Source organism: Notechis scutatus, chromosome 16, assembly GCF_049901735.1.
Source record: "Notechis scutatus isolate UNSWTSFEM ecotype Mainland chromosome 16, rNotScu1.2, whole genome shotgun sequence".
Classification (NCBI taxonomy): domain Eukaryota; kingdom Metazoa; phylum Chordata; class Lepidosauria; order Squamata; family Elapidae; genus Notechis; species Notechis scutatus.
The window spans coordinates 1002860-1028516 of record NC_142024.1 but is presented as its reverse complement, the minus strand read 5'-3'; the positions used below and the strand labels follow the sequence as shown (position 1 = coordinate 1028516).

The 25657-nt window shown below is 47.2% G+C and overlaps 1 protein-coding gene across 5 annotated transcripts in view; it reads right to left on the bottom strand.

Moving 5' to 3' along the window:
* Positions 1-25657, bottom strand: part of CAMTA1 (calmodulin binding transcription activator 1) — a 256312-nt gene that overhangs the window by 197629 nt on the left and 33026 nt on the right. The window contains exon 1 of one of the 5 annotated variants that reach the window (XM_087944635.1): positions 25302-25385. The exons of the other annotated variants lie outside the window; for them this stretch is intronic. The gene's annotated coding sequence lies outside the window, so the exon portion shown is untranslated. Of the gene's footprint in view, positions 1-25301; positions 25386-25657 lie in introns of those variants that run through there. 5 annotated transcript variants of the gene reach the window in all.

Below are 25657 nucleotides of genomic sequence, written 5' to 3'. Positions count from 1 at the left end.
AAGAGGGAGGGAGGGGGAACAAAGGATGGAAGATGAGGAAGGAGGGAGGGAGGGAGAAAAAGAGGGAGGGAGGGAGGAAAAGAAAGAAGGAGGGAGGAAAAGAGGGAGGGAGGGGGGAAGGAAGGATGGAAGATGAGGAAGGAGGGAGGGAGGGAGTGTGAAAAAGGAGTCTCCCATTAAAGGGCGTCGTAACTTTGAACGGCCACTAAATGGAGCGCTGCCATCGTCGCTGGCTCGCTCGGCCTACCGAGCTGCCAATTCACCCCAAGCTTTCTCCTACCCACCCCTCAGTCACAGATAATCAGAGTTGGAAGGGACCTTGCAGGTCATCTAGCCCAACCCCTCCACACCGAAGCAGGAGACCCTACACCATTTCTGACCAAGGGCAGTCCAGTCTCTTCTGACCCCACCCAGAGGGGGTTTCCGTGGATGGCATACACGAGGGAGAGACCCCCCCCACCCCCGTTCGAAACCCCTCCGGGAAAATTCCCTGCATTCGTTTTAAACCGTGCCCGGGGGGGGGGGACGGGACGACGACACAGGCAAGGTCAGGGGAGCAGCGGGATTCGAGACAATCCGCCCCTCTTAAAAACAGTGACAAATGTCTCCTTTAATTTTAATGAGCTTTTTTTGCATCCCAAATCTAATTACAGCATTATCAAGTATTGCTTTGAACTGCAGGTGGCTTTGCCTCGCTTGCCTGGCGGCTGCCACCAGCAGTTTTCCGTGAATGCTAATAACGGCTTAATTTTTACTATATTTAAAAGGGGGGGGTGAAGAAGAGGAGGAGAAGGGGGAGAAAGAGGAGAAGGAACGGTGATAGTAAGAGTGGTGGAGGAGGAGAGGAGGAGGAGGAGGAGGAGGAGAGAAAAAGAAAGGAGGAAGAGGAGAAGGGGAAAGAGAAGAAACGGTGATAGCGAAGGTGGTGGAGGGGGAGGAAGAAGAAGAGGAAGGAGGAAGGAGGAGAAGAAAGGAGACAAAATATGTAATGAAAAAAGAGAGGAAGAAGCCACCGAGAGCCAGATTTTTTTTTTTAAAAAAATAAAATAAAATTAGCTATGTATTCCCTTTTCGGCTCACTTCAGGCCTTCATTCCCGCCTACGTCTTCTAGTTGCTTTCTGCTTTTTAAATTTTTTTAATTTTTTTGCATAATGGCGCTTAGCCCAGAGGGGGAACGGGTGCAACAAGTCCTTGCAAATCGCTGGAAGATTTTCACACGTTCTTTAGCGCGGGCCTCAGAAAGCAGCGGCTGAGAGAAAAAGTCCAAATATTAAGGGGATTTTTGTGACTTGCAAAAGAAAACAAAAAAACCCAACCATCCAGAGCTGCCTCTTTTGCGGGATGTATTAAAGAGGGGGTCTTTGGGTATTTCTGCGAGATTTGTGTGTGTGTGTGTGTGTTTAGTGTTTGTAGTAGACACGTCGCACAAAAAGCCATTTCCAGTTAATGCTCAAGTCGTTCCCACCGGCCTTCCTGGGAAATTCCAATTTTATGCCTGCGTTCATACATTCTTCAAAGCTGTAATGGGGTTTCAACTTAGCAAGCTAGAGGGAATCTGGCAACCGGAGTTTGTCGAGCATAATTCATAGCACGAGCAAGATCCTCGTTTGTTTATGGGGTCCTTTCGAAGGGTCAGCTCATTCCTACAAGACTGAGGAACATAGAACCTAGAATAATAAGAGCTGGAAGGGACCTTGGAGGTCTTCTAGTCCAACCCCCTGCCCAAGCAGGAGACCTTAGACCCTTCTGGTCCAATGGCAGCTCAATCTCTTCTTGAAGACCTCCAGTGTTGTAGCATCCACAACTTCTAGTGGCAAGCTGTTCCACTGGTTAATTGTCCCCACTGTTAGGAAATTTCTCCATAGTTCTAGGTTGGTTCTCTCTCCTTGACTAGCTTCCATCCGTTGCTTCTTGTCCTGCCTTCTTTGGTCCTTTGGAGAATAGGTTAACACCCTCTTGGGGGCAGCCCCGATACTGAAGTGCTATCATGTCCCCCCTTTGTCCTTCTTTTCATTTAGTGTCTTCCAAACCTTGGATTCTATGATTCTGAGATAGAAAAGATGGAGAGATTGATGGATGGATGGATGGATGGATGGATGGATGGATGGATGGATGGATGAGAGGGAGGGAGGAGGGAGGAAGGGAGGGAGGGAGGGAGGAAGGAAGGAAGGAAGGAAGGAAGGAAGGAAGGAAGGAAGGAAGGAAGGAAGGAAGGAAGGAAGGAAAGGAAGGAAGGAAGGAAGGAAGGAAGGTTTCAAGGAAGGAAGAAAGGAAGGAAGGAAGGATGGATGGAAGGAAGGAAGGAAGGAAGGAAGGAAGGAAGGAAGGAAGGAAGGAAGGAAGGAAGGAAGGAAGGGCTTCCGTCCAGAAGTTGTGGGGGCTCCATCCCTACTGTCCTTCAAGAAGAGACTGGATGGCCATTTGTCCAGAATAGTAGAGGGTCTCCTGCTTAAAAAGGGGGCTAGACTAGAAGACCTTCAAATTCCCCTTCCAGTCGTATGAATCTCATGTCTATCTCCTGGTCAGAAACTACCTCTGCCTTCCTTGGAAAGGGGTGATCTTTTTCGGTTGTTGAGATGACTTACAAAGCAATTCCATCCCCTTTTGTGCACCAATGTTTGAAAAGATCCTGCTGGGGACCTTGGACGCAGCTGGAAAAGGATTTAGACGGAGAGACGTAACTTTAATCATATCGGGGAGCTGCGAGGTGAAAGCGAAAGAGGCTAAGGCGATGCGCTGAGATTACTTTCCAATCTTCCTGGTATTTATATATATATATATATATATATATTTCTTAATTAAAAAGAAGCCTTTTCTGTTTTAATTAGTTATGTGGAGTTTCAAGATGTGATTAGAGATTTCGAAAAGAGCCTTATTGGACTTCGAGAAGGGAAGAAAGCTGATTTTTTTAAAAATTCCTGCTTTCTAATGTAGGTTTCTCTCTCCCCACATCCAGGGTGGGTCACGGATGGTCTATTGACCTGGATGGGGGCTCACGTAGCAGAGTATAGATTAACGGAAGGGTCCTTGGAGGTCTTCTAGTCCAACCCACTGCTCTAGCAGGAGACTCTAGAAAAAGTGCAGAGAAGAGCAACCAGGATGATTAGGGGGACTGGAGGCTAAAACATACCATGAACGGTTGCAGGAACTGGGCCTGGCTAGTCTAGGGAAGAGAAGGACCAGGGGAGGCAGGAGAGCAGCCTTCCAATATTTGAAGTGCTGCCCCAGAGAGGAGGAAGGGGGTCAAGCTATTCTCCAAGGCACCTGAAGGCCAGACAAGGAATGATGGATGGAAACTGAACAAGGAGAGATTTAACCTGGAAATAAGGAGAAACTTTCTGACAGCGAGAACCATCAACCCATGGAACAGAAGTTGCCTGCGGAAGTTATGGGAGCTTCATCCCTTGAGACCTTCAAGAAGAGACTGGACTGCCATTTGTCAGAAGTGGTGTAGGGTCTCCCGCTTGGGTGGGGGGGTTGGACTAGATGACCTATAAGGTCCCTTCCAACTCGGATTATGTCTATCTGTTCACCCTACGCCATTCACGACAAACGGCTGTCCAATCTCTTCTTGAAGACCTCCAGTCATGGAGCACCCATAAACTTCTTGGAGACAAGCCGTTCTCCTGATTATAAGAGAATCGGAGGGCTGGAAGGGACCTTGGGAGGGCCTTTAGTCCAACCCCCTGCTCAAGCAGGAGAGACCCAATATACCACCTTGGCCAAATGGCTGTTGAATCTCTTCTAGGAAACCTCCAGGGATAGAGCACCTACAACCTTGTACCTCGGAGTCAAGTCCTTTTAATAATGGATTAATTGTTCTGATAGGAAATTTCTCCTTCCTCCCAGGTTGTTTCTTTCCTGGACTTGCTTCCATCTGCTGCTTCTCCTCCTGCCCTCGGGGGGCTTTGGAGGATGGGTTGACACCCACCCCCCTCTTCTAACCCAGCATCTTTTTCAGACCCTGCCCAGGACGACTGAAGGAAGCCCCGGGAACATAGTTAGTTATCTCCTGCAGAAACACACACCACTGCCAGAGACAACTTCATTTCACAGAATTTATAGCCTAATCGTACAGCTGTTGCCTTCGGAGGCCATTCGGAGGGATTGTTACACGGAGCGCTTGTCATAATTTAGGCGTGTTTTCATCTCACAACTGTACTGTAATTACCGTGGTTAACAGCCAACGGTAAACAACAACAACCACCACAACAAAAGTAAAAAAAAACAAGGCAAGCCAAGATCGGGCCAACAAACCATGAATCGGAGACAAAGAAGGAGGGAATTCTTGGGCAGGACTGGGAAGGTGCAGGCTGGGATTTGGCTTCCGCAGGTTGAGCTTGCAAGACTTGGAAAGGACAGAAGATAAACGAGAGTTTATAGAGAGAGTTCGGATAAAAGGGAGGCATAGAATCAGAATCAGGCGAAGTGTTAGCAATGCTTTGTAAAGCCTTAGTAAGGCCACACCTAGGATTCTGCACCCCGTTTTGGTCACCACATTATAAAGGAGAAGTGGAGACTTTGGGAAAAGTGCAGAGGAGAGCAACTAAGAGGATCAAAGGCCTGGATATTAAAATGTAGACGGGACGGTTGCAGGATTTGGGGTAGGGCCAGTCTAGAGAAAAGAAGAATTGGGGGGGGGGACATGATGGCTGTATTCCATTTGAGGGGCTGCTGCCCCAAAGAAGAGGAGGGGGGTCAACTTATTCTCCAAAGCCCCAGAAGGCAGGGCAAGAAGCAGCCACGGATGGAAACTCATCCAGGAGAGAAGCAACCTGGAGTTGAGGAGATACTTCCTGATGGTCAGGACAGTTAATCAGCGGAAGGGTTTCCCTTCAGAAGTTGGTGGCTGCTCCATCACTGGAGGTTTCCAAGAAGAGATTGGACAGCCGTTTGACCAGGGTGGAATAAGGCCTCCTGCTTGAGCAGGGGGTTGGGCTAGATAACCTCTGAGGTCCCTTCCATGTCTGTTATTCTACACCCTAAATCATTCTCCTAACTGATTGAAATGGCTTGGGGTCTCTTGCTCCAGCAGGGGGCTGGACTAGAAGACCTCCAAGGCCCCTTCCGACTCTGTTATTCTGGTAGACGTGTGAATTAATTCCAGACTGACGTCTGCCAAACTTTGGGAGAACCACAAAGCAACCAAGCATTGCCAGGGACCCTCCTCACCTCTTCTCTAGGGCGTGCAAATGGTTCACACACATTGCTCCACTGGTTGAGTCACTGTGACCTTGACTGAGGGGGGGGGGACAACCAGATTGTGATTTCCTATGACCGGAAACCAACCAACCCCCCCCCCTCCTTCTGCGCCCCCCCCCCCCCCAGGGTGCAGGAATCTTCCAAAATAAATAACCAAGTGCGCAATCATAAAACGGCTATAAAAAAACAGCACATCATAACGCCAGCATAAAATCAGCCAGTGAGAATCAAGCTACCCAGCGCACATAAAAGGGAAATCAAAAGCCATGGCGAAATAAACCAGCCCCATAGATCAAAGTGCATGGAAAGTGTTCTGAAAAGGCCTTGAGAGGAAAGGAGCAATTCCCACTCGGCTGGGCCTGAAGAGGTGGCAACCCGATGCCAACTTCTTCCCTTCCTTCTTCCCTCCCTCTTTTCCTTCCTTCTTCCCTCCCTCCCTTCCCTTTCCACTTTTTCCTTTCTACCCCTCCTTCCTTTTCTTTCTTCGTTCCCTTTCATTTTTTCCTTCCTTCCTTCCTTCCTTCCTTCCTTCCTTCCTTCCTTCCTTCCTTCCTTCCTTCCTTCCTTCCTTCCTTCCTTCCTTCCTTCCTTCCTTCCTTCCTTCCTTCCTTCTTTCCTTCCCTTCTCCACTCTTAGAAGATTCAAGAGCAAATTACCACATTCATCAAGAGAAATGCAGAAACACAATAAACAGATTAGCCCAAAGTCAAAACACAGATTGGGCCTTTTCTTGTGGCTCCAGACGCTTCTGGCAATCGCCCAACCAGCCACCTTGGCAGACTGGTTGATGGGGCATGAGGAGGAGGAGGAGGAGGAGGAGGAAGAAGAAGAAGAAGAAGAAAGGGGGAGGAGGAGAAAGGAGGAATTGTGGTGGACAAGGAGAAGGAGAACATGTGGTGGAGAAGGAGGAGAGGAGAAGGAAGAGGAAGAGGAGGAGGAGGAAAAGGAGAAGGAGAAGTAAGAGAAGGAGAAAATGTGGTGAAGGAGAAGAAGGAAGAGGAGGAGGAAGAGACATCCAGTGAGGGAGGAGCCATAATTTCCCGAGGCAAGCCGTTCCACTGAATAATCGTCTACCCAATCCCGCAACCCACGTTTTGGTTGCATCCATCCCACTCTAGTCTAGTCCCAACCCCTCTTGTGTACTCCAGGGTGCCTTGGAAAATATCTGGAAATTGCAAAAATAACGGAACCTCTAATTCTGTTCCGGCTTCTTTTGAGTTCTCCAAAAATGACCGAAACCTGACCTCCCGCTCCCGGGTTCCGAATTGCTCGGAGCCAAAATAAAAGCAAGGTTCGAACTCTTTTTTGCTGTCTCCGTCCTAAACCTCTAACCTCCAAGAATAATTTTGATATAAAAGTCCCTTCTTCTTCTTCAAAGGTTTGCAGACTTCCACACGCAGGGCAGCCAATTGTGGCTCCTTTTTTGTTGTCGCCGTTGACACTCCAAAATGTCAAAGACAACGAACCCCAAAGCTTGGAGGATCCCGACCTTTGGAAGGAATAAAATTTGGGGATTGGGATGGAAGCCCTGTAAGAAGAAGGAAAAATGAGACGGAGGAGGGTGGAGATGAGATTTCACCTGGGCAAGACTGCCACCTCCTGAACCAACCCCATAACAACACGAGGCTCGCCTCCCCCTGCCATGAAGCCTCTCGCCCACATGTGAGAAAAGGCACCCCTCTGTTGGAAGGATACAGATTAACAGAGTGGATAGGGACCTGGGAGGTCTTCTAGTCCAACCCTCTACTCAAGAAGGAGACCCTAGTCCATATCAATCAATCAATCAATCATTCAATCAATCAATCAGAATGGAAATGGAAGGGACTTTGCCAGTCTTTTAGTCTTTTTCCCTCTTCCTCCTCCTCCTCCTCTCTGCAAACCCTTCTCTCTTCTAGCACTGATGATGTCGCCTAGTTGGGTCATGAAACGTCTGCAAGGAAACCAGAGAGCACCAAGGACCCCACAGTCCTCCTCCTCCTCTTCCTCCTTCTCTCCTCCTCCTTCCCTCTTCCACCTGCCAAGCCTGAGTAAAACAAGCCAAGTTGGGGGAGGGGGGGTTGTGCCGGTGGGGCGCGAAGGCCGATGACGAAAGCCGCAGCCCTCCAACCCCTCTTTATCATTCTGCAGACGGTCTGCGCGCTGCTGCGGGATTGAGCCGCTGTGATTTTTAACGGTGCAGTGCTGTATTTTAATAGTCAATTGAGGCGGCGATTAAAATTCAGCTTTACGCGTTAAAAAAAAAAAAATCCCTACTGCGGATGTAGGAACACGAGACGCCGTTGTACTTACACGGCAGACCCGAGAAGAGCCTTTCACGGCTGTGTCTCCCCACATCCCCTCCTGGCCCCCATGTCTTTAGGAGGCCTCTGGTTTCTCCCCCAAGTCCAAGGCCTCCGTGCTGCAAAATGATAAAACTCTTCCGTGCAGGACACGTTCTGGGTTTTTATTTCATTTTATTTTTATTTTTTTTAAAAAAAGAGCGTCCATAATTTATTCTGCTAGCAGAAGAGGAGGGGTGGTAAAGAGAGGACGGAGGGCCTCCAGTGTGCAAGGAAGGAGAAATGGGGGTGTTTTTCCCATGCAGGCTGCCTGCACCAGCAAAGGTCTCTCCAGTGTGTGTGTGTGCGCGTGTGTGTGTGTGTGCGTGTGTGTGTGTGTGTGTGTGTGTGTGTGTGTGTGTGTGAAGACCTGCTTTGCCCCTAGAAGAGGAGGCCAGAATTTGGAAAACCCCTTCCTCCACCCCCAATGCAGTCACTGCAACGTGCTTTGAACAAATGGTGCTTTCAATCAGAATAGAGCTAGAAGGGATCTCCGAGGTCATCTAGTAATCCCCCCGGCTCAGGCAGGAGACAATAGAGCCTTTCAATCAATAAGAATAGAGTTTGAAGGGACCTCAGAGGTCTTCTAGTCCAGCTCCCTGCTCAAGTAAGAGACCCTGGATCATACCAATCGATGAGACTAGAGCTGGAAGGGACCTTGGAGGCCATCTAGTCCAACCCCCCTGGTCCAGCAGGAGGCCCTGTACCATCTCTGATAAGTGGTTATCCAGTTCTCTTCTTAAAAACCTCCAGGGATGGAGCAGCCACAAATCCTGGTTGCAAGCTGTTCCACTGGTGAATTGTCCTCACAAGTCAGGAAGTTTCATTCCTTCATTCCAGATTGAGTTTCTCTCCTTGTCGAGTTTCCATCCATCCACCCAACTCATTTCTGAAGCACCTTCATGAAAACTGGGGTGGGGTGTTAAGAAGAGATTGGACAGCCGCTTGTCCGGAGGGGTCTAAGGTCTCCTCTTTGAGCAGGGGGTTGGAATAGAGGACCTCCAAGGTCCCTTCTGACTCTGTTATTCTATCATCCCAGATCAATGCGTCAAGTGGACCAGCTTCCTTCAGAAGTCGTGGGTGCTTCATCCCTGGAGGACTCAAGCAGACCATCATCTGACCAGGTTCGTACAAAGATTCCTCCCTTGGGCAGCGGCTGGACTAGAAGACCTCAGAGGTCCCGTCCAGCCTTTGGATTCTATGTCTCTATGGTTCTAAGCTTGCGGTTTTTCATAGCAAGACGGCTGCGGGATCTCACCTCCACAATAGAAGCAATGGGTGGAAGGTGAGGGAAGAGAGATCCCGCTTAGAGCTAAGGAGAAACTTCCTAACAGTGAGAACAATTAACCAGCGGAACAACTGGCCACTAGAAGTCGTGGGTGCTCCATCCCTGGAGGTCTTCAAGAAGAGACTGGGAAGCCATTTGCCCAGAGTCTTCTGATGGTCTCCTGCTTGAGCAGGGGGTTGGACTAGACGACCTCCAAGGCCCCTTGCAGCTCTATTCTGATTGATTGAAATGGCCTAGGGTCTTCTGAATGAACAGGGGGTTGGAATAGATGACCTCCAAGGTCCCTTCCGACTCTGACAGTCCGTATTCTGCTTACGAGGCAAGGACCTCTGAGGAAGTTGAAGCCCACCCCTCTTAAGCCCCTTCTAGCCAATCCTCTTTTCCAAGCCCGGAGGAGGGGGAGATTCTCTGCTTGCTGCCTTCCGCCTGCAAGTCACCCTCCAGGTGCCACCCTCCCCTCCGGCCTCCCCTCCTCCCAAATGCAGATGCCAAGCAGACCCCTGGCACTCAAACCTGGCACCTGCAATGGGAAGGAGGAGGAGGAGGAGGAGGAGGAGGAGGAGGAGGAGGAGGGAGGAGGAGGAGGAGGAAAAAAGGCCTTTCATTATCATTCCAGGCCACATCCTTGTCTGCTCTTGTTTCAGGCGCCGCAGCTGTTGGCACGCGCTCTTTTTATATTTTTATTTTTTTTATTTATTTTTTCCTCCCCAATGTGCTTATCTGGAGGAGAAGCTGATCTTCCAGGGCAAATTGACTTGTGGGAGACAGGGAAACGTTTGCACCCGGGAGGGCAGGGTGGAAAAAAAAGCGGGGGGCGGGGGGGGGGGACAGCTGAGCAAATGCAGATTGGGAAGGGGCCGTTTGCTCTTCTTCATTGTCTGCTCCTCCGTTCGGGCTTCTCGGGTAAATAAAACCCGTTTGGCGGGCAAGCACAGAAATCAGGCGACACTTCCGGCCACATTGCTGTGCACAAGAGACGCTGGCTCTGCGTGCCCACTTCTCCTCCCCCTCCTCCTTGGTAGCCCCTCCTTGGTGTCCTCGCAAAACACATCCCTGGAATAAATCAGATTTATCTCAGCCACGGTCTCTCTCTCTCTCTCTCTCTCTCTCTCTCTCTCTCTCTCTCTCTCTCTCCCACCAGCCGTGCTCTTCTGGTGGATCCTTACGTGGCTTGGTGGGATTTGATGGTCGTGGCTCTCATGTGGGAGGATGGAGGACGAAGAGAAGGTCCTTGGACCCTGGGGTCCTCAAGTCGTGAAGGCCAGGAGATGACTCCAAGAGCAATCCTTCCAGAATAGAGCTGGGAGGGGACCTTGGAGGTCTTCTAGTCCAACCCCCTGTTCTAGCAGGAGACCCTAGACCATGTCAATCTATCAGAATAGAGCTGGAAGGACCTTGGAGGTCTTCTAGTCCAACCCCCTGCTCTAGCAGGAGGCCCTAGGGCAGGGGTGTCCAACCTTGGCAACGTTAAGCCTGGAGGACTTCAACTCCCAGAATTCCCCAGCCAGCTTTGCTGGCTGGGGAATTCTGGGAGTTGAAGTCCTCCAGACTTAACGTTACCAAGGTTGGACACCCCTGCCCTAGACCATTCCAGACAGGTGGCTGTCCAGTCTCTTCTTTAAAAAAAAAGAACCTCATTTGAAAAGGTGACTTTTGCCCTATTTTATACCTTTCTTGCCACGGCTGTTCACTGAATCGCTCCAGCTTGATAAATTAGTCACATGGTCATTAAGTGAATCCGGCTTCGGCCTTGGACTTTGCATTTTGCAGCTTGCATGGCTTTGGCCGTCGCATTTCATTAAGAGGGGCCCCATTCCCCATAATTAACAAAAACTGCAGCTTTTTTTTTTTGTTTTTTTTTAAACCCAGGCGTTGCAGCAGCCACCGAAAAGGACTTTCACCTTGGAAGATCTTCGGTTTGAGCTGCTGGCTAATAATAGCGTCAGGGTTTCCTCAAATAACTGTGCTCATAAATACTTCAAGGAAAGCAACGGCAGCAGAAAGCTGAGCTGGAGGTAAAAAAAAATTAAAAAATTAAATTTCAAAGCCAGGGTACCGGCAGAGAGAGGGAGAGAGAGGAACAGAAAGAGAAAGAGAGAGAGAGCAGATGAGAGAGTGACAGGAGAGAGAGAAAGAGAGAGAAAGAGAGAGAGAGAGACAGATAGAGAGAGTGAGAGAGAGGGAGAAAGAGAGAGAGAGAGAGAAGAGAAGAGAGAGAGAGAGAGGGAGGAGAGAGAAGAGAGAGAGAGAGTGAGACAGGAGAGAGAGAGAGAGAGAGAGAGAGAGAGACAGATAGACAGAATGACAGAGAGGGAGAAAGAGAGAGAGAGAGATAGACAGAATGACAGAGAGGTAGAAAGAGAGAGAGAGAGAGAGAAAGAGAGAGAGAGAGAGAGAGAGAGAGAGACAGATAGAGAGAAAGAAAGAAAGAGAGAGACAGAGAGAAACAATGCCCCCCGTTTTGTGGTGTTTTCATGCCGGTGACATATTTTAGAGAAGGGAAGCGATGGAAAGGGAGAAGGAACAAGGGGAATTTGAATTCATCAAGAGAAAAAGGTGAGGTTTCCAGATCCAGTGGGGGGAAAAAAGAGAGGAGGGTCTCCTTTCCTGGATGCAGGAAGTCCTCGGCTTACGAAGGCAAAATTTCCATCGCTTAAGCAAGGCCGCTGTTCAACGAATCTGGCTCGTTTCTGTTGCTCTGTCTATTATGTATCTTATCCATCCATCTATCTCAGAGTCCTAGGACTGGAAGGGGCCTTGGAGGTCTTCTAGTCCAACCCTCCCTGCTCACGCAGGAGAGCCCTGACCATTCTGGACAAATGGCTGTCCTGTCTCTTCTTGAAAACCTCCAGCGATGGAGCACCCACCGCCTTAAGTTAGTCACCCGGTCATTAAGTGAATCCGGCTCCCCTATTGGTCATCGGGAGGTCACAAAAGGGAGTCACATCTCACACACACACACACACACACACACACAAACACTCCAGGGACAACTATGACCGTCATAAATAGGAGCCGATTGCCGAGCTTCTGAATTTTGATCACGTGACCGCATGGAGGTTGCGACGGTCGTAAGGGTGCAAAACGGTGCTAAAGTCTCTTCTTTTCAGCGCCGTAGTTCCTTCGGTCACTAAACGAACTGTCATAACTCGAGAACTGCCTGTCTTTCTTGTGAAGAAGCGCTTCCTATATTCCCCCCAGGGCCCCCTCCCTTCTTTGCAAGTGTTATTTTGAGTGAGGTTTTCTTTTTATAATTCCGACATACAAATTAAGCCCGGTGCTGCCGGTCTCACCATATGCTATTTCTGCAAAGCTACTAAAAAGAGAGAGAGAGAGAGAGAGAGAAGAAAAATGTATCAGGGAAATAACTTAATTATTTTAAGCTGAACTATCCAGGGAAATGCAAAAAAAAAAGGTGTGGGGGGGAGGAACTGCCGTCACAGGATTACATTTCATTTGTGAAATGTTACTTAACGGTCCCATCTCCCAACCCTGGCTTCTCTTGCAGTGTGTGCGTCTGTCTGTCTGTCTGTCCCCAGATATCCGATTTGCCTGGCCTGGAAAATGGGAATCCGGGACACGAAACAAGCCTTGGATGCAAACGAAGGCAGCAAATCGGCACAGGTGGGGGAATCTTAATGGAGCCGCCTGGCTCCTGGGCAATTGAGGAAAAGGGGGTGCTCTGAATGGGCCGGGTGAGACTGAGAATTGTAGAATCTTCAGGGGGGGAAAGGGACCTTGGAGATCTTCTAGTCCAACCCTCTGCTCAAGCGGGAGATCCTATAACCATCCCAGAAAAAGGCTTAATCTCTTCTTGAAGATGTCCAGGGATGGAGCACCAACAATTTCTAAAGACAAGCCCTTCTTTCCTTCCTTCCTTCCCTCCTTCCTTCCTTCCTTCCTTCTTCTTCCTTTCCCTTCCTTTTCTTCCTTCTATCCCTCCCTCCCTCTTCCCCTTCCTCCCTCCTTTTCCTTCTTCCCTCCTTTTCCTTCCTTCCTTCCGTCCATCTATCCCTCCATCTCTCCATCCATCCTTCTGATCGTCTGTTTGTCATGTATCCTATCTATCTATCCATCTATCCATCCATCCATCCATCCATCCATCCATCCATCCATCCATCCATCCATCGAGACAGGTTTGGAATTATTATGAAGTTGTGTCATATCACACATTCGAATTCCTTGAACATTATCGAGAAAGGGGAAAAACTGGCAGTGTTTTATATATTCGTGTGTGTGTGTGTGTGTGTGTGTTTCTGTGTTATTCCAGCAGCAACCTAACGCTGGCCAATTTCAAATAAAACCTACAATGTGGTTTTCCTTGACATCAGCAAAGGGGGCTCTTATCTGGAGGTGGATGCGAACACAGCTTGTTGAGCTCCCTGGAAAAAGAGTTTAATCAATACAGCACAAAAGAGTTGTGTGATTAGGCCCCCTTGGCTACAAACGAGGACTAGATTTTGACTTGCGTCTGTGACCTTGAATCTGCTTCCCTGGGTAATTTATTTATTTAGAGAATTTATAAGGCTGTCCCCGGTCAACTGACTGATTTTCGGCCCCTAACCCATCACTAAAAAGGTAAAATAGAACAAAATAAAAGGGGGAAAATTCCCTTGCAATATAATAAAATGCAATTGAAGCTTCAAGGAGAAATTGACCATAATACACACACAGAGAGAGATAAAGAGAGTGAGAGACAGAGAGAGAGAAAGGCAGAGAGAGTGGGAGAGAAAGAGAGAGAGAAAGAGACAGGTAGAGGGGGAGGCAGTCAGATAGAAAGAAAGACAGAAAAAGAAAGAGGGAGAGACAGGGAGACAGAGAGAGGGGGAAGACAAAAAGTAAGAGGAAAAAGAAAAGAGAGAGAAAGAGAGGCAGCAAGAAAGAAGGAAAGAGACAGGATGAGAGAAAGAGATGGACAGAAGAGAAAGAAAGAAAAAAGAAAAAGTCAGAGAGAGAGACAGGTAGAGAGAAAGAGAAAAAGAGAAAGAAGACGGGCAGATAGACAGAAAGAGAGAAAAGGGGAGAGAAAAGAGAAAGAGAGAGAAAAAGAGAAAAGAGGGAGGGGGGGGAAGAGAGAGATTTGGCTAAACCAACACCTTTGCCCCCGCGGCTGGAGGAAACCCAGGCCTTTCCAAAGACCTACAAGGAGCAACATCTGGCAGGAAGGAAGCCACATCTGTACCCATCCAGCACAGAATTCCTCCAGAGCCCTTACAGCTGTCAATCAATGCAGAGCTCAAATTAAAGATGCCGGTTTCTATTTCGGGTTTTGTTATCAACATGTCTCGGTTTTTTGGCACACGTCGTGAGTCGCCGAGAGTCTATTTAGGATGGTGGTCAGATATAACAGAATAATAAAGTCAGAAGGGACCTTGGGAGGTCTTCTAGTCCAACCCCTGCTGGAGCAGGAGATGCCTAGGCCATTTCAATCAGTGAATGAGAATAGAACCAGGAAGGGACCTTTCTCCAACTCTTCCTCTTCCTCCTTCCTTTCCCCCCCTTTCCCCCTCTTCCTCTTCCTTCTCTTCCCCCTCCTCTTCTTCCTCCTTCCCCTTTCATCCCTCTTTCTCCTCCTCTTCCTCCATCTCCACTTCTTCCTTCTCTTCTTCCCTCCTCTTCCTCCTTCCTGCTCTTCCTCCTCCTCCTTCCTCCTCCTTCCCCTTTCCTTCCTCTCTTTCTCCTCCTCCTCCATCTCTATGTCCACTTCTTCCTCCTCCTCCTCCTCCTTCCTTTTTCTTCTCTTCCTCCTCCCCTCCCTCTCTTCCTCCTGCACTTCTCCTTCCTCCTCTCCTCTCCCCTTCCCCTCCTCCTCCCCCTTTTCCCAATAAATGGCTTGGCTATCTTTCTGCAAAGATGGTCGTAAGTGTGAAAAATGGTCCTAAGTCACTCCCCCCACCCCAATGTAAAGGAACTCTTGTAAATCGGGAACCACCTGTCTTTGGGAACAAATGAAAGAAAGTTTGACCTACACTTCCTACTTCAGAGCCATGGAAACCCCCTCCCCAAATTCTGCCCTTCTCAAAGTCGCTGTGGTTCTCTCTCCCCCCCCCCAAAAAGAATTTCACCGACACCTTCACGGTTCGAAGGGTGAGTGCCAGGCAGATTTCTTTAAAAAGCCACGTTCTGGCAACAAGGCTTTTCGGGTGCCATTTGCAGCCTAACCTTTCCAGCCGGCGACTCGGTTTGCCCTCCGACCAAATGAAGCCTTCGGCCAGTGAAGCACAGAGAAGGCAGCCCCAAAATCACTCCTTTTTTTTTACCCCCAGGAAATTGTGGGGGGACGGAGACAAGGCAGGGAGATGGTCGTAACTCGAGGAGGTCAGACTTGAATACTTGGCACGACACACCAGTTGTTAGCAAGTCGTGTTACGAGTTCGAATTTCCACTGAAAAAATGGCTACAGCCCCCTCATCCCAAGACCTGCCCAAAAAGGACATTTGCAGGAGAGGAAATGCTACACGGTGAGAAGAGAGGGAAGAGAGGAAGGGAGAGAAGAGAGGAGAGGAGCAAAGGGATACCTTTCGGGGGTCTTTTCTTTCTTATTAAACCCATTTCTCAAGCTGACAGGCAGCTGGAAAGATAGCCAAGCCATTTATTGGGAAGGGAGGAGGAGGAGGAGGAGGGGAGAGGAGAGGAGGAAGAGAAGGAAAAGGAAGGAGGAGGAAGAGGAGGGAAGAAGAGAAAGGGGGAAGAGGAAGGAGGAAGAGGGAGAAAAGGAGGAAGAGGAGGGAGCCATGCCCAGCGTTCTCTCCCGCCAAAGTGCTGGCCCTCCATCGATCTCCCTCCTCGCAGCTCTTATTGGCCTGGCCATGTTACCCTTTGATCGGACGCCTATTAATTAAGTTGAAATTGACGGAGCCATTCCTGCCATTGACTGCCGGAGTGGGGCTATTTTTAAGAAGGCTGGACGCAGCAGAATTTGGAGCAATAGAAGATGAAGAGGGGAAAATAAACCGGGGGGAGGACCTGGGGGGTGGTGAAGGCATCAACCTTTTCGGCTAATCTAGGTGCTATGGGAGGGTGGGCAGGCCCCAAGATCCCCTAAATGTCACAGCGGAAGGAAGGAAGGAAGGAAGGAAGGAAGGGAAGGAAGGAAGGAAGGAAGGAAGGAAGGAAGGAAGGGAAGGAAGGAAGGAAGGGAAGGAAGGAAGGAAGGAAGGAAGGAGGGGGGGAGGGAGGGAGGGAGGGAGGGAGGGAGGAAGAAGGAATGGGAAGGAAGGAAGGAAGGAAGGAAGGAAGGAAGGAAGGAAGGAAGGAAGGAAGGAAGGAAGGAAGAAGGAAGGAAGGAATGGGAAGGAAGGAAGGAAGGAATGGGAAGGAAGGAAGGAAGGAATGGGAAGGAAGAGAGAAAAGAAAGAAAGAAAGAAAGAAAGAAAGAAAGAAAGAAAGAAAGAAAGAAAGAAAGAAAGAAAGAAAGAAAGGAGGGAGGGAGGGATCCCTCTTGCCTGGAATTAGAAAGATATTTCTCAAACAAAGGGTGGGTGGAAATCCCATATTGCTAACAGACCTATTCGCACAAAAGTTTGGAAAACAAACCCTCTCAAATACTTTGCGCATTTTAAATGTGATTTTTCCCTTAAAAAAACAACCCCACCAACTTTAGAGATTCTGCTTCAGCAGAGAAGGGAGTATGGCTCTAAAAACAAAACTAAAAAAACACCCCAGAGTTGCTCTTAATTATCAAGTACAAGGCAGTTTGCTGTCCAGGAAATTAAAAACAAAAGAATTGGGGAGGGGGCAGTGAAGGACCTTTTCTAAGACTTCTTCCCCCCTCCCCCCCAAAAAAGGGAGGGGGGGGGGAAAATAAAAACTTTTCATTTAATACAGTGACATTCCCAAGTTTATGATTCAATTACGAAAACACACAGAAAGACAGAGAAAGGCCAGTCAATTTGTCATAGCCTTGACAGGAACTCTGGTTTAAAAATAAAACTGCTGATTTCGGCTTTCTTCCTCCCTTCTCCGCTTTGCCTTGATCAGAGATTTTGGGATCCAGCCAAGGTGAACGTCCGGCACGGGAGCTACTTTGGAGGGTAAACCCCGGAGGATTTGGGAATTCTCAAACGGGGGGGCTCTCAATTCCCTCTCAACCAGCGGTTGGATTTCAGGGTTTCGAATGCAGGGGGGAAGGGGCTGTGATTCTCTCCCCTGAACTGCCCACCGACGCATCTCTGATGCATGGAGAGAAATGCAATCATTTCCTTTTTGGATTCAACATAGAATCATGGGTCTGGAAGGGACCTTGGAGGTCTTCTAGTCCAACCCTAATCAAGTAGGAGACCCTAGGTCAGTTCAGATAAATGGCTGTCCAGTCTCTATCTATCTATCTATCTATCTATCTATCTATCTATCTATCTATCTATCTATCTATCTATCTATCTATCTATCTATCTATCTATCTATCCGTCCATCCATCCATCCATCCATCCATCCATCCATCCATCCATCCATCCATCCATCCATCCATCCATCCATCCATCCATCCATCCATCCATCCATCCAACTATCCATCCATCCATCCATCCATCCATCCATCTATCCATCCATCCAACCATCCATCTATCTTACCTATCATCTCAGAATCACAGAATCCTTAGAGGTCTTCTAGTCCAACCCACTCCTGAAGTCAGGAGACCTTATACCACCCCAGTCCAATGGCCCTTCAGTCTATTTTTGAAAACCTCCAGTGATGGAGCCCCTATGACTTCTGCAGCAGGGGCTCGGAACCCTAAAAAGATCCTTTAAAAGTTTATAATTATCGAATTATTAAATATTAATAAACAGTCTGCGTGAATAGCAGCAATGCAATTATTTATCCTCCCTTAGCCCTTCTGCAAGATAAGAAGCTCCACAGCAGAGCAGTTCAAAAGTTCAATAGATCTATACTTTATCTGCAAGTTTTCAGATCATTTTTTAAACCAAAGCCCAATAAATCTCGGGTCTGAATTATTGATCGTGCTTTAGATTGGGTGGTAATTTATCTGGGCCTTGACGCGGTAGATTTCCAGAAACGCTGGCGTATCAATTGATTTGTGCAATGTATTATTATAATAATAATATTTTAGCATTTTGTACAGCAATTTTTGTCTTCAAGGACAAGGAGCTAGCACGTCCCCTTGCTTACAAGAAGTAAGCAAGTTTAAAACAAATTTATTTCTTCCTCACTTCTCTGGAATTTTTGTTAATGCAGGATAATTGTTCTCACTGTCAGGAAATACCTTCCTTCCTTCCATCCATCCATCCATCCTTCTGCTCTTGTCTGTCATGTATCTTATCTGCCACGCCTATTCATCTGCACCCCCCGCCTTTTATCCCAAGAGCGAGGGTGGGGCTTTGCCAGCAGTGGTGGCTCTTCCGTCCCAAGAACCGGCCCATAGATTTCCACTGCCCTCCTCTCCTCTGCCATCTGCGCATCCAGGCGTCAGGCACTGGGCCCGGCTGTTCCTCTTCTCACTCATCAGCCACCTCCAGACCTGGGGGCTGTTGACTGACCACCTGAGGGCGGACGGATGGCCCAGGCTCAGCTTCTGTCTGTCTGTCTTTCTCTCTGCCAGCTCCATTCCCTCTTCCCCTCGGAGCTCTCGGGTTGCCTTGAGGCTGACCCTGACTCCCAGACCTCCTCCTCTTTCTCTGATTTGGCTGCTGGGGCCATAACGCCGTGATGTAAGCTGAAGGCATATATCGGTCCAGTTATCTAATTTCTTTAAAAAAAAATATAAACGATGCTGAGCTTCAACGGCTAACTGGCCTAGAAATTTCGTATTGGAACACAGATCTTTTTAACGTTGATATTCTTATTGGGTTCTACGGGTCTAGCTGAAATGTTAATTTATACGGTTAGTCCATGGACGGTATGCCATATGCTAAATAATTAAATAACTCTCCACCATTACCTCCATGTTCTCCGATATGGATTTACAGGATCTGATCAGCATCAATCACATCAATGAGGGTCCTCCACCTACACAACCCCAGAACACCAGTGTCCCACAAATGCTGCGGCCAAGAGTTACTGCAATACTGGATTTGGCCGAGCGTTTCTCTCCCCCCCGCCCCTAAAAAGGCATACAAAATGCCAAGCACGCTCGTGGCACTCGCCTTCCCTTCGCAAGGCGTCTTGACAAAACAACGCACAACTTACAAGGGCCCCAAAGGGGAAATTAAGATGGCGTGAAATTTCTTCCATCAGCTCAACCGGGATTGCTGTTTGGATCCCACGTGTTTGGAGAAATCGCTCCCGTCTCCTACACAACCATCCTACGTCGTCATTATATAATATTAAGGGATGAAGGAACGCCAGTTCTCGCTTGGTTGCGTTTTAAAAGTAAGCTTTTTGGAAATTGCGAACCATCAGAAAGTGCAAACTGACTTAAGTGTGTAGAGCTAATAGAGAGGTAGATAGATAGATACAACACGACGAATAGATGCGAGATGTGACTTGGATGGATGTAACATACGATGGATTGGATGAGATAAATACAGACAGACATGCGATAGATAGATAGATAGATAGATAGATAGATAGATAGATAGATAGATAGATAGATAGATAGATAGATAGATAAAGAAAGACAGGTAGCCCTATTTATTCAGGTGACATTAGAGTTTTATGAATTCTGAAAGGCACATATCTAGAAGTATCTGAATTTATGAGATCAATTGAGCAACTTCTGAGCAAGCTGAAGCACCAACTGCGAGTAGCCCAAACCCCTTGACCGGCTGCCCAGAGGACTCATGGAGCCGTTCCTGATGACCATTCGTTATCTCCTAATGGCTGGCTTCAAAATGCTCTCTCGTTTAGGCCGCCCCCTTATTTTAATACTGCATTAGTGAAGAAAATTGGGTTGTTTGGGGAGGGGGTTGGTCTCCTTCCTACGGATACTCAAGGCAAAAGGCTCTGGGTTTATTAGCTGAATGAATCTTGCTCTTATGACATTTTAAACCTTATAGCTATGGACTCACCGGGTCCTTTTTGGTGCAAACGAGAACAATCGTGCCGTGACTTGGCACACAACACAAACCCACAACTCCCAAGCTCTCTTCCCAATTTTGCCACCAGCTCCCGGGCCACAACAGCTCATTGTGATATTTAAGAGCAGTCGCAAACGGTCAGAGCTACCAAAAGAGACGGCCTGCCCTTAATGTACCAGTTGCAGTGGAGATTTGAAAAGGGTGGGGGGGGGGAGACACAGAATCGGAAGGGACCTTGGAGGTCTTCTAGACCAACCCCCTGCCCGAGCAGGAACCCCTGTATCATTTCAAACAAACGGTTGTCCAATCTTGTCTAAACGGTATAGGGTTTCCTGCTAAAGTAGAGACTAAAAGACCTCCGAGGTCCCTTCCATTTCTATTTATTTTTACTTCTTCCACCTCTAATTCTACCCTAACCATACTCTACTCTACTCTATAATTCTGCTCTGTTCTGTTCTATATTCTATTCTATTCTGTATTCTATTCTGCATTCTGTTCTGTTCTATTCTATTCATCAATTCTTATCTTTTTATCTTATCTTCTCTATCCTACATCCCATCCCATCCTATATGCTATTCTAAAATAATGTACAGGGTGGGGATAGGCTAGTATTCGTTGCCACTCTGTTTGGGATTCCGTAGCCATGCTCCCTCCGTGCACCTTCTTAAAGCCTTCAACACAACACCGCAGTTGTCCACCACCGTACGCACACTTATTGTAACTAAGAATTCGGTCGAAGATCCCATCTACCAAAAGTGACCCCTTGGCTGCTTCCAAGCGCTTGAAAAAGGCTCAAATATCGGCTGCAAACTTTCAAAGGATTCTTAGTTGGGGGAAAAGAAAAGAGAGGGGGGAAAAAACACCCCACCCTACTCCAACCCTGATCTGCTTTTACGTGTTCCATTATTGATTTCCCTCGCCTTCCTACACAGTTATTTTAAGGTGGATGGATGAGACTTAGAGACAATCTGCGTTTATTTTTCACAGGAAAGCTTTTAATGCTGTCGTGTTAGCAACAACTCAGAAAAAAAGAAAGAGAAACACTTTTTAAAAGGTTCCACCAAAAGCTTCCCTAACGGCTGTGGTGGGTAACTCTTTTAAGGAACGATGGGGGCCAGACCATTTTACACCATCTTCACGTATAATCGCGGATCGAAGGGTTTGTTTAAAATGTTAAAAAAAAAAAAAAAACCTGCTAATTTCTACCTTGAAACCCCCTCAAGTGTTTGACAAAGGAACAAAACAACAGCTGGGAAAGGAACAAAACAACAGCTCCAGCCCAATTACGAATATTAAAAGCAGTGGCCAATTTGAAGGGAAGAAACATCTCAAATCGCGGCCGACGAAAATGCACATAATCCGGAAAATTTTTCAGAAGTCTGGAAACTTCTAAGCAGGTTTTAATGGGAAGCGTTGGGCTCTTTGGAAGTCAAATTCGTGGAATTGAACAAGCAGCGATTGAGCAAGGCAGCTGATCCGTTTCTGGATCTGGCTTTGAAAATCTCTCAGTCGTGCTTATGATAAGGGACTGCAACTATAAAAGTTACACTCCCTTAGTAGGCAGTTTTTAACAGAGGGGGCTAGAAGAGAGAGAGAGAGAGAGCAAACCCCCTTCCCTGCTAACACTAATGACGTCCCCTAGCTTGGTGATGAAACGTCTGCAAGAGAATGCCAAGATCGGGGAGCGCCAAGGACCCCACAAATCCTCCTCCACCTCCTTCCCTGTCTTCTCCTCCTCTTCCTCCTCCTCCTCCTCTCATCTAAACTCCCCCGCTCCTAGTACTGATGATGTAACCTAGCTGGGTCATGAAACGTCTGCAAGCAAACAACCCAGCTCAGAGAGCACCAACTCCTTCTCCTCCTCCTCCTCCTGCAAACCCCACTCCCTTCTAGCACTGAGGTTTGGATCGTGAAACACCTGCAAGAAAAACCACCAGGCTCCAAGAGCACCAAGGACCTCCCAATTCAATCCTGATTTGCAAATCCCCCCTTCTCCCTGCAACCAGGGTTTCCGGCTAACAACCACTGATAGAATTAGCATGTAAAACAGCTACACCATCCTACACCTTCCAACAGCAGGCATCCAGCAGTTTTTGTCATTATGAGCAAAGTGATCTCTCGATGGAGAAGGGGCCCAGCCACAAAAGGCCCTAGAGACCGTTGCCAAATATTTGATCGTTTTTCAGAAACCCAAGAACAATAATGTACGAAAAATGCTCCTGCGCCTTTCTCAAGACCAGCCAGAAATGTTTGGCAACGTTCTTGTCCTATATTTTCTAGTTCAATCTCAGCAGGACGAAGATCTTCTCCTTCCAAGAACTTCCAAAACTGTCATTTAGGATCGTAATCAACCCCTCCCCCCTCCTTCCTCCAAATAAGCCCATCAAAAGCATCTCCAAACGGACGGAAGTTTGATTTTAGCAATCCTTTTAGCAGCTTCAGCTGTGTGCAATTATAACTTTTGTATTAAATGTTAAGAGGATAAAATAATGAGGCACTTAAAAAATAATCTGCATTCCACCGGGCCGTGTTCGGCAGAGATTTCGGCCAGATAATTTGTTAGGCAAAATTAGGCTTTCTATTAAAGTCACAGCCACAGTCCTCGCTTAACGGACTCCCCCACAGCCCTTTTCCTCAAAATGTGGCAGCTTGGAAGAAGGCACCATGGAGGTCTTCTAGTCCAACCCAAGCACAGCTTATACCATCCCAGACAAATGGTTGTCTTGAAAACCTCCAGTGATCAAGCACCCACAACTTCTGGAGGGAAGCTGTTCCACTGATTTGATTTTTCTCGCTATTAAGAAGTTTCTCCTTAGTTCTTGACAATGTATGGACTTTTTTTTGAATCCTGGGAGGTGCAGTTCACCCATCTTCAAGTTGGTGAGGTTGAGAGACACTTTTTCTAGACTCTGGAAGATAGTTTAGTCCCTAAGACGGTTACCTCATCTATAAAACCTCCCTCTTGATACAAAGCAAGAAGAATGTTCTCTTATTATTTTTATTATTTTTTTCATGTACTAAATGTATTAACCGCCCATCTCACTGCCCTGAGCTGTCATCAGCTCCTATTTAATGCATGAACAGGGCAGGTCGGCTGTCAATACAGGTAGTCCTCACTCACGACAATTCATTTAGTGACCATTCCAAGTTACAACAGCAAAGTGGGGGGGAGTGATCTACGGATGTATTTCACACTTTTACGACCGTCGCAGCATTTCCCCCAGGGCCCCATGATCAAAGTCCAGAGGCTTGGCAACCGACTCGTATTTATGACCTGGGGGTCAGCCAAGTCTGTGGGGGGGGGAGCAAAGAGACTTGAGTGAAGATCCGTTGCAAAACTCACTTAGCCAATGTCTCACTTAGCAACGTAAACTCTCTTGGTCGTTAAGTTGGGGACTGCCTGCCAAGCCCTCTTGCTCATTCACCCAAATCCGCTTTGCTGAGCCACCCTGAAGCTTTTGCTAGCGGCTTCTTCGCCCGGGAGCCTGGAGGCACCTGAGCGCGCAGGGAAAGTAAGGCAGGAGCTGCGCCGCATGGCCTGGATTGAGCCCCCTGGAAGCCCCCCCCCTCTCTCTCTCCCAGAGGCTCTTCCTCTCCTGCCAAGGAAGGAGGAGGCGTGGGCGGAGGACAGATTGACTTGTCCCCGTTTTTTGGCAGCTCGCTGTGGTTCCACGCGAGGAGTTTTGAGGGGTGGGGGGGGGGGTGTAGGAAATAAGGAACCCCCTTTCTTTTTTCCAGGAGGAAGAGCTGATGTCTTTTAAAAGACCTGCGGGAAGCTGGGAATTCAGACTTTGACAAGATGGAAGAGGCTGGGGGTTGTGTGTGTGTGTGTGTGTGTGTGTGTTTTAAACTCCCTGCATTGTTGGCGTGTGTGTGTGTGTGTGTGTGTGTGTGTGTGTGTGATGATGCTGGGGTAGAGATAATGCAAAGCCAGAAAATGAGGTTTGAGGAGAAGGAAGGTGGGAAGGGGGAGAGGAGAGAAGCTCATTTCGAAGCACCTGTTTGAAAACCCAGTTTGAAAGCTAAGTGGGAGAGAGAGAGGTTTTCTCTCCCCCCGGGATGTTTCTTATGCTGGAAGGAAGGAAGGAAGGAAGGAAGGAAGGAAGGAAGGAAGGAAGGAAGGAAGGAAGGAAGGAAGGAAGGAAGGAAGGAAGGAAGAAAGATACATATATACACACACACATACATATTGGGGGAGAGAGAGAGAGAAGAGAGAGAGAGAGAGAGATTGGGTATGGAAAAATGCAGGACAGGATGGGAGGGAGGAATTTAAGGCAGAAGGAAAATAAATGGGGTTGATGCAACCGGCATTGCATAGCATCTCTATCCAGCCCCCTCCCCAAATCTCTAAAGGATACCCCCTCCCACATCAGTGTGTGATACACACACACACACACACAAACAGTTTGCAAGATGCTAGAGACCTCTTAAGGGGGCCCGCCTGTGGACCAAGCGGTTTGGAGACAGTCCCCGACTTGCAACATTTCAGTTAGTGGCCGTTCAGAGTTACAACAGCACTGAAAAAGTGAATTCAGTTAGGACCATTTTTCACAGGTATGACCGCCTCAGCAGGGGGTCACGTGATCAAAATTCAGAGGCTGGGCAACTGACTCGTGTTTATGACGGTCGCAGCGTCCCCCGGGGGAGGGAGGGGGTGTGTGTCACGCGATCCCCTTTTGGAAAAAAAAAGCAGATTCACTTAACGACCGTGCTATTCATACACTGCAGTGATTCACTTAACAACTGCGTGACTCACTTAAGAGCTGCAGGGATTTGCTTAACAACGGTGGCAGGAATGGTTGCAAAATGAGGCGACCTTCACTTAGCAAATGTTTCACTTAGGAACAAAAATGCCGGGCTCAATTATGGCCAAAAGTTGAGGGTGGCATTCTATTAAACAAGCATGGATATTTTTTTGTATCTGGGGTTATTTTCGAGGCCATCCTATTAAAAGGGAGACCAATTAATGGAACAACATACAATATTTTACTGAAATTCAGCTTGCAATGGAAAGTGGCCTCAATAAAGATGCTACTGGAAATAGAAATTATGTGTCAAAACACAATCCTGGTTGCCTGTTTTTGGCTCAGTTATGACAGATAAAACATAATTGGGGATAAAGGGGAAAAAAAGAAAATGAAGATATTTCACTGTAAAACTCTTTTAATAAAGTGACTGTTAGTTTATAAATGTTTTGGAAACACATGGCTAGAAAACAAAAGTAACACAACGGATAAAAGCTTGCACATTGTTAAACATCAAAATAAAAACAATGAGAACTTGTATCTTTTTTTAAAAAAACTGAAATGAATTTTAATCAAAGGAAAATGAGACATTTACAACATTTACAGGCAAAACAAGAGTATTTATATTTAGGGAAGTCAAAGAAATGTTACAATTTAAGAAGGTGAAATGTTACAAAGCTTACACACCAAACCAAAATAAATAAATAAAAAATTTAAACAAAAAATAATAATAATAATAATAATGAAAAATTAAATTAAAAAAATGAAATGGTTACCAAGATAATGCAGGTCAGGGGATCAAAGGTGAAGGGTCACATTATTAAAAAGAATTCCAAAATGGCGGCTGCGTCAAGATCTCTGTAAAACAAAGGAGCTACAATGAGTCAAAAAAAAAAACCCAAACAACCTGCACAAAATCAAATTTACTGCAAAAAACAAAACAATGCAAAACAGTTAACAGGCAAATATCAGCAAACGGAGTCACCTTCCACTTCAACTTAAGCAGCAACTTAAGAAAAATAATAATAATAATGCAGGGAAGCTAATGGGGGAAACGGTGAGAAAAATATCACAGAAGTTGATTATTATTATTATTATTTTGCTATTATTGTCTTCAAATTAAACCCCTGGG